Source organism: Sphaerodactylus townsendi, linkage group LG05 (assembly GCF_021028975.2).
Source record: "Sphaerodactylus townsendi isolate TG3544 linkage group LG05, MPM_Stown_v2.3, whole genome shotgun sequence".
Taxonomy (NCBI): Eukaryota; Metazoa; Chordata; class Lepidosauria; order Squamata; family Sphaerodactylidae; genus Sphaerodactylus; species Sphaerodactylus townsendi.
In genome coordinates, this window is record NC_059429.1 from 19,299,570 (window position 1) to 19,312,149 (window position 12,580).

A 12,580-nucleotide genomic window follows, 5' to 3' on the forward strand; every position below is an offset into this window, starting at 1 on the left:
TACAAACGCATAGTGAGATTTTGTGAACCCAGGAAGCTTCCTCATACAAAGTCATATTCTAGGTCTATTGAGTACAGCACTGCCTATTCTAATAGACAGTGACTCTCCCAGGTCGCACCTAGTACTTTATACTTTCAACTGGAGATGTTGGAAATTGAACCTGGAACTGGACACACACACCCTGCACTGAGCGTTGCCCACAGGGGCACAAGTCTGCATTATTATTTGACTATCAAGGTCAGTATCGTCTCAGCTCTCTAGGGCAGGCGTCTGCAACCCGTGGCTCCAGAGCCGCATGCGACTCTTTCAGCCTTATACTGCGGCTCCGCGTGGCCTGGAGGTTAGAGGTTAGCGTGGGCATGTCTCTCCAGAGCAGCGCTGGAAGGAAAGGTGAATGGAGGGGCTGAACCAGAGGCGGCTTCGTGCATGAGAGTGCCGCTTTTCGCGTCCCCTCCACTCACCTCTCCTTCCAGCGCTGCTCTGGAGGGCTGGAGGGACATGCCCATGCTGTCCTCCAACCCTTGGAGGTCGGAGGGTAGTGTGGGCATGTCCCTCCAGAGCAGCTGCCAACCCCCCTCTGCCATCCCCACAGATGCCATCCCCCCTCTGCCCCATGGAGCAGGAAGCTGCCTGCTCCGTGGGGCAGAGGGGGTTTCCTGCCCAGCACTGCTGCCTCCAGCAGTGCGAGAGGCGGTGGCACTGGGCAGGCTGCAGCTGCCATCCCTCTGTGCCCCACGGAGCTGCCAGCTCAGGCAGAGGGGGTTTCCCTGCCCGATGCCTGCGCCTCCCAGGCTGGAAGGAAAGGTGAATGGAGGGGCCGAACAGGAGGCGGCTCTGTGCAGAGCCGCCTCTCCGGCTCAGTAGATCTTCGGGGCCATGGAAAACGGGTCCAAATGGCTCTTTGGGTGGTAAAGGTTGCCGACCCCTGCTCTAGGGCTTCTGCCATAGGTTTTTTGCATTGTCGGCAATCTGATCCTTTCACTGGAGATCTTAGGGAATTGGACATGGGACCTTCTGCAATGAGTGCACAAGCTAATCTGGTTCACCAGATTATCCTCCACAGCTCAAGTAGCAGAGCAGGGAATCCAACCTGGTTCTCCAGATTAGAGCGCACCTGCTATTAACCACTACACCACGCTGGCTCTTATCGTCCTTACAGATTCCAATGCTACTGTGCGACAACCTGTTTTAGTTCTGCATTCCACTTCTCTTTCCAGTGGTTCTGTCTCAATTTTAATGCTAGTAATACTATTTAAGACCCCATTCGAGATTCCCACTATTCCACAGGGATTTCAGATTCTGAAGCAGCTCGTGTGCTAGGCTGGAGTGTTCTTAGTAGGTGTTGAACGGCCATTCAACGGGATTAGGGAGATCTTTATTTTAGCAAACTGGAAGTTGGGGGATCCCAAAGGGTATAAGCTCAGATTTTTAAAAGCTATTTAATTCATTACTTAACTAACTGTCGGACTCTGATTCAAGGGCGGGGTGCAAATCAGCTTGTGGGAGTAGTGTGCGAGCACACCGTCAGAATTGCTCTCCCCAGGATACTTGCATTCCATCGGCATACAACTGCCTGACACTGTGATGCAACACTGGACTCCATGCCAGCATCCCAGGGCCCTACCGCTACTAGCGTAGCAGTGGTGGCCTTTGGGGCATGGCCAGGAGAGGAGCCGGCGTAAGCTGGCTCTCTCCCAGCCCTTGCCAGTGTTCAGCTGTTGGAAAAAATTCCAATAGTCTCTCAATAATACAGAGCAACGTGGATTGGTTCAATGAAGCAGATAAGCTTTCATTGTAATGATAGTGGGACAATGTGCTATAACCAGCCAAAGCAATGCCCAACTAATACATTTCAAGCCCCCCATTGAGACTGAGGCTGCCTGTTTTCCATCCTGGTTGGGCCCTGACTCCATCTTGGGTCCTACCTACCCCCTCCCTCTGTTGGCCTTTAGATCGGGCGCCTGCTTTTAACAACTTCTGTTGTTTTAATCTGTATTTATTTCTCGTAACTGCTGCTTATGTTTTTAATGGGTTTAAGTTATATTTTTGTATTGATTTGCTGTCTTAGAGAACAGCCATATTGTGAGCCGCCTCGCGCCCTTCAGGGGTGAGGCGGCTTATAAATCCAATATATAAATAAATAAATAAATAAATAAACAATTTTTATACAGATTGTTATGGGTTTTCCGGGCTGTGCGGCCGTGGTCTGGTAGATCTCGTTTCGTCTGCATCTGTGGCTGGCATCTTCAGAGGTGTATCAGAGAGAGAAGTCTGTTGCAGTGTGTAACAGGCCTCTCTCTCTGATACACCTCTGAAGATGCCAGCCACAAATGCAGGCAAAACGTTAGCAACAAGATCTACCAGACCACAGCCGCAAAGCCCGGAAAACCCACAACAACCAGTTGAATCCGGCCATGAAAGCCTTCAACAAATTTTTATACAGTTTTCCAAGCAAGCAGTTAACTTTGCAAATATCTAATTGGTTACATTTTGCCACCACCCAATTGTCTGCTGGAGAATGCTCTGGTATCAGCCTTGACCACAGCCTGGGCCAGCTGCAGCGTGGGACCCCCTATCTCTTTTTGAGCAAAGGGTCAGTCTGCAGCTAGTCAAAGTATCAGTGGACCCAGGTATGACTCAGCAGCAGAGGTGTAGCTCCAAGGGGACGGGGGTGCAATGCACCTGGTGCATTCCCCTGTGGGGGCGTGGTGAGGGCATTTTGGGGCAGGAGCGGAGGATGCACTGGGCGCTTTCCCCCCTTGCTACGCCTCTGCTCAGTGGAGCCTGTAGCAGGGCAGAGCAGCAAAGTCCTGGTAAACACGTCACACCCACCATATTTTCCCTGATAATACACTCATTGTTCAAAACATGATTATTTCACCAATATGCACGTGACAGTTCTCACTTCAGACTTGTCCCTTTTTCCTTCTAAACACTGACATTTGCAACCTGGCAATTTCGCCTTACAATAGGCTGACCAGACGTCCCGCTTTTGGCGGGACAGTCCCGCCTTAAAACAATTTGTCCCGCATCCCGCAGGTTTTTTCAAGTGTCCCGATTTTTGGAAGGCTGCCGCATTGCCTTCTGGGGTGCAAGGCAGTGCGGCAGCCTCTTGCGCCTCTGTCACAGGGCGGGAAACGGGAGCACCCCAGAAGGCAGTGTGCTCCTGCAGCCATGCGTGCATGCGCACGTGGCCGCAGGAGCACAGCCTTCTGGGGCGCTCCTGCGGCCGCCCGCCTACCCGCTCATCTCGGTTCACAAAGGTGACCATCTGGTCACATTACCTTGCAATCTAATATTTCCTGCAACACCAGTGGTCTGGGTATTGGACTTATGCCGTCTAATGGCAACATTGGTCCTTTCAGCCCAATGGAGGCTTCTCAGCAGTAGGGAGGTCTTTTTACTGTCAATCCTCCCCACGTTGCAAGGAAGTCTCCATGGGAGTGGCGAGGCGGTGCTGCATTGCCACTGGGGCCCACCGCAGCTAAGTTTGGATGGGGCTACCTGTTGTATGGGAGATTTTTAAAAATCCTTTATTCTGCTAGGCTTGGTCCTTATAGGCATAAATGCATAGAAACGATTCCACATTACCTTTTTTGCTATCCTCTCTACACTAACATCGAGGCCCAATTTTTGAATCCCCTCCTCCCTCAGAGGAAAGGGCAAACTGACAAAGCTAGGGTATTATTTACTTTGGCACATCAGAACTCCGTCACAACAGAATGGGTTGCAAAGTTCCTGCAGCGCTCCACAACGCGCTGCCAATCTAGCCTACCCGTTCTGTATTTTAGACTGCTGTAAATATTTTTATGCTCTGTATTTAATGTAATTTTGTATTTTATTACCTGCTAATAAAAGGCTTTGCATTTGTTGTTTTTTCAGCCGACTATGTACCAAAACACGCTCCTCAAATCCTTGAGTCTCTGCGAGAACAGCAGATTTTGAAGGACGTGAATAAATAAGAAATCAAACCAAGCAAATAAGCTGTCTAGTATAACTGCCCGGTTCTATTAGCTGATTTCAGGTTCTCCTTCTGTCCAGGCAAGTCACAGAAAGTGGGCCACAGAAAATGTTTCTCCATATCATGAGTTGGATCTGGAAAAGAAAATACACACACACATAACACACACACACACACACACATTATAGAGTCTAAAACCAAAAACAAATACCTTATCCAGAATACACACATACACACAAATTTATGCATGTATTCTGGATAAGGTAACTGCATTTTATTTTAGACTATATAATTAATCAGAAATAATCACACAAAGAGTTTGATAGTTCAGTCATTTATTCCATCTTCTTATAATATTAGCTAAGAGCAATTTCAAGGCTTCTAACATATATAAATGCACTTAAAAGCCCCCTTCCACACAGTATTTTTCCTTTGCTTCTCCATGTTCATATTCAAACGACTGAGGAGTGATACGCAATGACAACACGTCTGTGAGAGAAAACCAAAACTCCCTCAGGCTATGTGAGAATGTGCTTTCATGAAATGCCGTTGCCGTACCGTACTGTTTAAAACCAGCTCACGCTGCTTAGGAATAGCGGAACAGCTTGACAAAAAAATCGGCTCCACGATCAGGACTGACGAACGGAACACGTGCAGATTCTGAACCAGCAGCTGTTGGAGCATCCCTAATTTTTTTTTTGCAACTCTACCAAAATATTCAATTCAAAATCTTACATTTTAATTATCCAACAAACAGCAACAAGCATTTCTCTAGGAATGCTCCGATGCTTAATAAACACAGTTGCATATTAAATGAACGCACGCAGAGGACAATTCCTAGTATCAAACTGTTCTCGGCAGCTCAGCAAAGGAGGTGTTTCCATTTCTAGTTTCTTTTCCCCCTGAAATGTACAGCGGATCCGAGGAAAGCTGATGAGAACATTTCCAGCCTTGAACGAGCGACAGTTATAATTCTCAATCCATCAACCATCACGAAGGGGTAACTGTTAGTCAGCAACACCACCACTTATATCAATCAAACTCCAGATACAAACCCCGTTTGCTCTTTCACATCCGCTTGGCTGCTCTGCCGGAACTGACACTTCAATTTTGCACCATTTTACATTTAAAAGAAGGAATATTAATTTGGATCCCAGACCTCGGGTCCCATAGAAAAGAGTTTTCTGAAATACTTTTCGTGGGGGCGGGGAGAACAGCGAATCTATCTTCTGTGCCTTCACAGCATTTTGTTAGACACTGGGTTGGGTCCAAGGCAAGGATGGTTCATGGTCCACCTAAGGATCTCAAATCTGTTTGGCTCTCTCTTTCCTCCAGCAACCATTTCCAACTGCAGGAAAAATTATTCCACGGGTTACGGGCAGTGACGTAGGTATAGATTTTTATGGGGGGTGGGTTCGAGGGCTGGGCCACACCCCCACTCAACCCCGGGGGTGTGGCCACACCTCCCCAAGCCCCACCCCCAGCCTCAGTGCTTATAAAAGCAGCTCTCCAAGGCCAGAGATGGCAGACTCCCCTGCCCCACCTGCCCTGCCCCCCTGGCTGGGTTCCCAGCCGGCAGCCAGCAGTCCCTTCTGCCCTCTCCTCTGGGTAGAGGTGTAGCTAGGGGAAATGGAGCCTGGTGCAAAATCTAAGTTTTGTGCCCCCCACCCCCTCATAAGCAGCCATTGTGATGCTGGAATCCACCCCCAAACAGCATCACTTTCAATGGTGCTTAAACTAAGGAGCCCAGATTCTCCTTTTAAATCCACCTTAAAGGGAGAATCTGGGGTCCCCAGTTAAAACAACATTGAAAGTGATGCTGTTTTGGGGTGAATTCTCCCCCACCCTGAAACAGCATCACTTTCAATGTTTAAACTGGGGACCTCAGATTCTCCCCAAAGTCCATGCCTAAGGGTGTGGATTTAAAAGGAGAATCTGGGGAAATTTGGGGGGTGCCTGCTGTCAGGGGTGCAATTGTTAAGCTAGCAGCACCAAACTTTCAATGTATCTTTAGGAGACTCTTCTGATGATATAACCCAGGTTTGGTAAAGTTTGGTTCAGGGGGTCCAAAGTTATGGACTCTCAAAGGTGTAGCCCTCATCTCCTATTAGCTCCCATTGAAAACAATGGGGGATGGGGCACCCCCTTTGGGAATCCATAACTTTGGACCCCCTGAACCAAACGTCACCAAAGCTTGGTGGTATCGGAAGAAGACTATTCTGATGATACCACCCATGTTTGGTTCAGGGGGTCCAAAGTTATGGACTCCCAAAGGGGGTGTCCCATCTCCCATTGTTTTCAATGGGAGCTAATAGGAGATGAGGGCTACACCTTTGAGAGTCCATAACTTTGGACTCCCTGAACCAAATTTCACTAAACCGGGGTGATATCATCAGGAGAGTCTCCTAAAGATACTCTGAAAGTTTGGTGCTGCTAGTCTAAAACCTGTGCCCCATGCAGGCCAAAAACCAAAAAAACACTAAAAAAATACAAAAAAACCCGCAAACGGGGGCGGAGCTTCGGACATGTAATTGCGGGGGTTTGAACCCGAGAACCCCTCCTTACCTACGTCCTTGGTTACGGGTAGGGTTGCCAGCCGATGGCTGGTATCCAGAAGGAGGTAAGGAAAAACCTGGTAGTGATATCACAACACTCTAGGAATTGTCTCGGATTCCTAGAGTGGTGTGGTGTCACTTCTAGGTTTTCCCCAGAAGTGTCATTATGTCCTTGCACCAGTAGTGAGTTAAAAGTTAATTTTCTTTCACGAGACAAAGGAGCAGTGGTGGGTAGTGGGGGCTGCCAGTGGGATATCTCTTGCCCCAACATGAGATCTACCCTAGAAAATTGGAGTCACACAATCTGTGAGCTGCTAATTATAATGATGTGCGAAAAAAGGGCACCTGAATAGAATTGTCTCATAACTCAGTGTTATGTATATGTGCTTTTTGTTTCTTGATAATTTTCATATTAAATCCTAAGATAATACACATTGGCCATTTCCGCATGGCAAAATTGTACCTGTGTACCATTGGTTTTTTTTAACCTGGGTCTATTTTATCCTGGTTTCTCCATCCACACGGCTGCCTGTTCCTTTCCAGGAGCCGAATTAGGACCAGGAGGTAATGCTCCAGTTTGTTCTGCACGAGTATCCCCGCATGTGCAAACCTTTGAAAATCTGGGTCTCTTGATTGGTCAGAGCGGCAAGGCAGGAAAAATAAACTGGTTCTGCTCCCGTGGTGTTTGCATGGCAGTGGGATCACCTGAGGATATTTTGAAAGAATTGCCAATATAGTGATTTTTGAAAATCCCGGGGTAAGGGAAATATTGCGGGGCAACACTGGGGCAGGCCCACTTTAGCACTGGGAACCGTGTGGAATTCTCAGCTGCACAGGGACATTTTTCTTGCTCAACCCAGGATATTTTGACCATGTAGAAACTACCATTATCTCTAATCAATACTCTACAGGCGTACAGTACTCTACAGGCATACAAGACAACTCTAGAAAACTGAACGTAAACCTTACCTTAAGACATATCTGTATGCCTGTAAAGTATTGATCATAGATCATGCATCTATCTTAGGATTTAGTTATATGAAAATGATCAAGAACCAAAAAACACACATACATAAAGGTGGTTTATGAGACAGTTCTAATCAGGTGCTTATTTGTTCAGCAAACTTCAGATCTGGTGACCCTAGGATCCACACAGAGTTATAGCCATGTGGGTCGTGAGAACAAGAAAACAAAATTGGTCCCTTCTTTGTCTTTAATCAGCAGTACCCTGCTCACACAAGAGGCAGGGGGGACCAAGTGGCCCCTTCCTCCTCCCCAATATAGTCTTCCAACTCATGTAAGGTGAAATTATTCCACTCTGGTCCCCCATCTTCAGGAATAAACTTTTCTGGAGTTGGAAATGGCTGTCGGGCATAGAGAAAGCTGGAACGAACCCCAGACACCAACTCTTTCTGCTGATGGATTGTACAATGCAACCCGCTCTGGGTTTGCATCAGGTTATTTTCTGATAGTAAAGGAAATACATTAACATTAACCAGCATGGTGTAGCGGTTAAGAGCAGATGCACTCTAATCTGGAGAGCCGGTTTTGATTCCCAGCTCTGCCACTTGAGCTGTTGAGGCTTATCTGGTGAACTAGATTAGCTTGTGCACTCCAACACATGCCAGCTGGGTGACCTTGGGCTAGTCACAGCGCTTCGGAACTCTCTCAGCCCCGCCCACCTCACAGCGTGTTTTGTTGTGGGGGGAGGGAAAGGAGATTGTAAGCCCCTTTGAGTCTTCTTACAGGAAAGAAAGGGGGGATATAAACCCAAACTTCTCTTCTTACCCTGCGGAGGCAACCTCAAGTCTGGCATTTCCCTGGAATTATAACCCAATTCCAGACTGCAGAGAATACTTCCCCTGGAACAAATAGCAGCTTCAGAGGGCAAACTCAATTTCTCAATTCCATTCTTAGGCTTTCAAGAAAATGATAAAATAGTATTTTGGTAGAAAATAATAATTTGTAGCAAACTGGAAAGGTTGAAAGCTTTCCTCAATTCGTCAGCCTTTCTCCCCAGTTAAGAAAAAGTCTTCTGAGTTGAAGGCAGAGCAGGGAGGGGGGTGTGTGGATTGCCTTGAGGATGGGTAATGCATTCAACAGCCACACCAACAACGTCCAGCAGGTGGCATCGGTTCACCACATCACAGCGAAATTAAACCCCCGCCAGAGTTATTTGCCCAAGTCAATATTTATTTATTTAGAAGATTTATGTTCTGCCTTTCCATTAAATTAATGTCTGAGATAGATTACAAAAAAACAAACACTTAAAAAAAAACCCCAGAGTCAAACACTAATCCAATATCAACCTAAAAGCAAAATCACTGCAGAGCCCTCCAAATGCATCCATCAACTAAATTCCACCGAAGGCTTCAGTGAACAAAACATTCTTCATCCGCTGTTTTAAAGACATTAAAGACATTAAATGAACTTGGGCTGCAAAGAAAGCCAGCGTGGCGCAACGGCAAACTGGGATCTGGGAGACTCATTGGGTGATTGAGTTGCCAACCTCCAGGTATGGTCTGAAGATGTCCCAGAATTACAACACCTTTCCAGATTGCAGAAATCAATTCCCATAAAGAAAATGGCAGCTTTGGAATGGCATTATCACCCACTGAGGTCCTTTACGCAGACAGACAACGTGGTGTAGTGGTTAAGAGCAAGCACACTCTAATCTGGAGAACTGAGTTTGATTCCCCGCTCTGCCACTTGAGCTGTGGATAGATTCGCCTGTGCACTCCAACACACACCAGCTGAGTGACTTGGGCTAGTCACAGTTCTTCAGAGCTCTCACAGCCCCACCTACCTCACAGGGTGTTGTTTGTTGTGTGGGGAGGGGGAGGGAAAGGAGATTGTAAACCCTGTTGAGTCTCTTTCCTGGAGGTTTGCGGGTGGGGTCTGGGGAGAGTGAGGTCACAGGAGAGGAAGAAGAGAAGAGAGGTTGGATTTATCCCCCCCCCCTCTTTCTCTCCTGTAAGGAGGCCTGTAAGGAGGCCTTTCTCTCCTGTAAGGAGGCCTGTTGAGTCTCCTTACAGGAGAGAAAGGGGGGGAAATAAATCCCAACTCTCTTCTCTTCTTCCTCTCCTGTAACCTCACCCTCTCCAGACCCCACCTGGAAACCTCCAGGAATTTCCCAACAAGATGAGAACCCTACTAGTTGACCTCAGGCCAGTCTCAGCCTCACCTGTCCTATCAGCCAGCGTGTACGGGACACCTCGAGGTCACTCCCATCCTAGTAGGGAGCATCAGACAAAGGCCCAGATGAAGAGATTGGCCTTCACTTGGCTCTGAAACTTCAAAAGAGCAGGTGCCTGTCAGGCCTCTAGCAGGACAGCATTCCACAGCGCAGGGGCCACTGTTGAGAAGGCCCTCGGGCTACACCCACCAACTCCCCATGTCCAAAGGGGCAGGACTGCCAGGTGGGCCTTCCCTTCCGACCCAGTGTCCGGGCAGGATTATATGGGCAGAGGTGCTCTCTCGGAAACCCAGGACCAAAGCTGTTCGATGGAACAGAGGTCATTTAGATGGAAACGAACTCCGTGAGTTCAGACTAGTAGTTATGTTACTGGTGTCTTCTTCTTGGTGTGCTGAACCAACTGTGTGGTTTGAGGCAGCTCTTCTGGGTGCGCCCTACAGCCCTGCCTTCTTTCCATTTGCTGATGACTCCTGGGCCCAGAAGGACCATGCAAGTGAGATGGTTGCCCCAGGCTGTGCCCCCTTGGAGTGTGTGATGTAGCCGCATTTTTGTTCCAAGCGTAGCATCAAAAGCATAAGCATCACATCCGAACAAATGGTACAACTATAAAAGCAAAAGGCCAAGAGTGTGAAGAATGGGACCTAAACTACAATTTAGCCAAGTGTCTATCAAGGTTGGGGAGTACAACACATTTTTTCCTGGTTTTAAAAGTTGGTAAGGCAAAAACAGCCACCCGACGACTGACATTAGGAAAAATATCCACCGGCAAAAGCTCAGCGTTCCCTGTCTGTGCGTGCAAAGTTGATGGTGCCATGACCCAACCACCTTTCTCTTATGCCTCCGTAGAAAAGGCAATGTAAGATATAACATTGGAAGCCTTCTGCTTGACCCCGGCTACAGGGACAGAGGGGCTGTTAGATCTTTGTTAAATCTGCCTTCAAGATGTGCCAAGGGCATAGTCTGGAAACGAAAGCCGGTAAAAGCCTTTTTTTAAATGGAGGTCTAGAGGGGTTGACTAAGTACTGTGAAGGGAATTTGTTTTTCTGAAAGAAAGGGCACCAAAGGGGGAACTTCAAGTCCTGAGCTAGGGCAACACATCCATGGAGCAGTCTCAGAGAGAGAGAGAGAGAGAGAGAGAGAGAGATGGCATGCTTGCAGGGAGTTAAGTCATGGGATACAATATATATATATTGTATATATTGTATATATATTGTATCCCATGACTTAACTCCCTGCAAGCATGCCAGCCCAAAAGGCATATGTTTGCAGGGCAGCATTCACACCACCATTAGAACAGTTCACATCCAGAGGGGTATCTAGAAGAAAAGTAGCCCGGTGCAAAATCTGCGCGCACGCACGCACACACACACACACACACACACACACACACACACACAGAGGTATGGGCAGCCACCCTTCCCCACCATGACCAAATAATGTCTTTTTGCACCAGGTCTTGAAGTCAATGTATGGACCGGGGGGGGGGAGGGGTGTGGCGGCAATTTTCCACCCCCCACATGACTAAATGGCTGTAGCCCATGGACATTTGACCCCATTTGTCCTCCTGGGCGGTACGCCCCTGCTCCCATCAGTGACCCATGCACAGGATTCTATAGAGCACATCCCGGCCCTCTCTCAAACAAGGTGCACCTGCGGTCTGTGTTCTTTTCCCCTTCATGCATTCTGAAGCAGCAGTGGGAGAAGCAGTGGCTAAGAGCAGGAGCACTCTGATCTGGAGGAACCGGGTTTGATTCCAAGCTCTGCCACTTGAGTTGTGGAGGCTTATCTGGGTTGTGGAGGCTCCCACACACACCAGCTGGATGACCTTGGGCTAGTCACAGTTCTTCTGAGCTCTCTCAGTCCCACCCACCTCACGGGGTGTTTGTTGTGAGGGGGGAAGGGCAAAGAGATTGTAAGCCCCTTTGAGTTTCCTACAGGAGAGAAAGGGGGGATATAAATCCAAACTACTCCTCCTCCTCCTCCTCCTCCTCCTCCTCCTCTTCTTCTTCTTCTTCTTCTTCATTGGCGACATAAGAATGATGTCAAGAAAGCATGTTGCTATTGGTGCAAGTCAGGAGGGCCGACAAGAACACCTTGCTAGCGTGCTGTTGTGCAGTTGGTGGGCGTGGGTGGTACCTCCACATGTCTCTGTGCAGGTTCTGTGCTCTCTGTTGCTTGGGATTGGGTCTTTCTTGTCCTTTCTGTTCTGAGAGAGCATATGGGATATTAGCTTGCTACGTCAGCACTGGTCATATGCCAGTGTGCGCAGGACAGGCCCAAAGACCCAGGTGGCCCTTAACTTTTGAAACTCCTCCTGTGGCCTAGGTGTGCACAGAGCTGGGCAGGCAAGGAGATACCAGCTGGGTAGCATAAAGCCACTGGCCATCTCTCTACCTCCAGCATGGTGTAGTGGATAAGAGCAGGTGCACTCTAACCTGGAGAACCGGGTTTGATCCCCCAGTTTGCCACTTGAGCTGTGCAGGCTTATCTGGTGAACCAGATTAGCTTGTGCACTCCAGCACATGCCAGCTGGGTGACCTTGGGTGGGGGGGGGATATTACCCCACTTACCTCACAGGGTGTTTGTTGTGGGTGGGGGGTAGGGGAAAGGAAACTGTAAGCCCCTTTGAGTTTCCTTGCAGGAGAGAAAGGGGGGATATTAATCCAAACTCTTCTTCTTCTTCTCCATTGGGGGGTGAAACCAGGGCAAGAGAAAGGCTGAATGGGTAAGTACGCCCTGGCCACCAACGCTGCTGCTGATCGTGCAGTGCACCTGGGCGCATGGGAAACCAGTGGGCACTACCCCAGAGTTACCAATTGCTGTGGTTGTTCCAACCCTTGCCAGGGCCTGGTTCTTTTGGCTCCACTG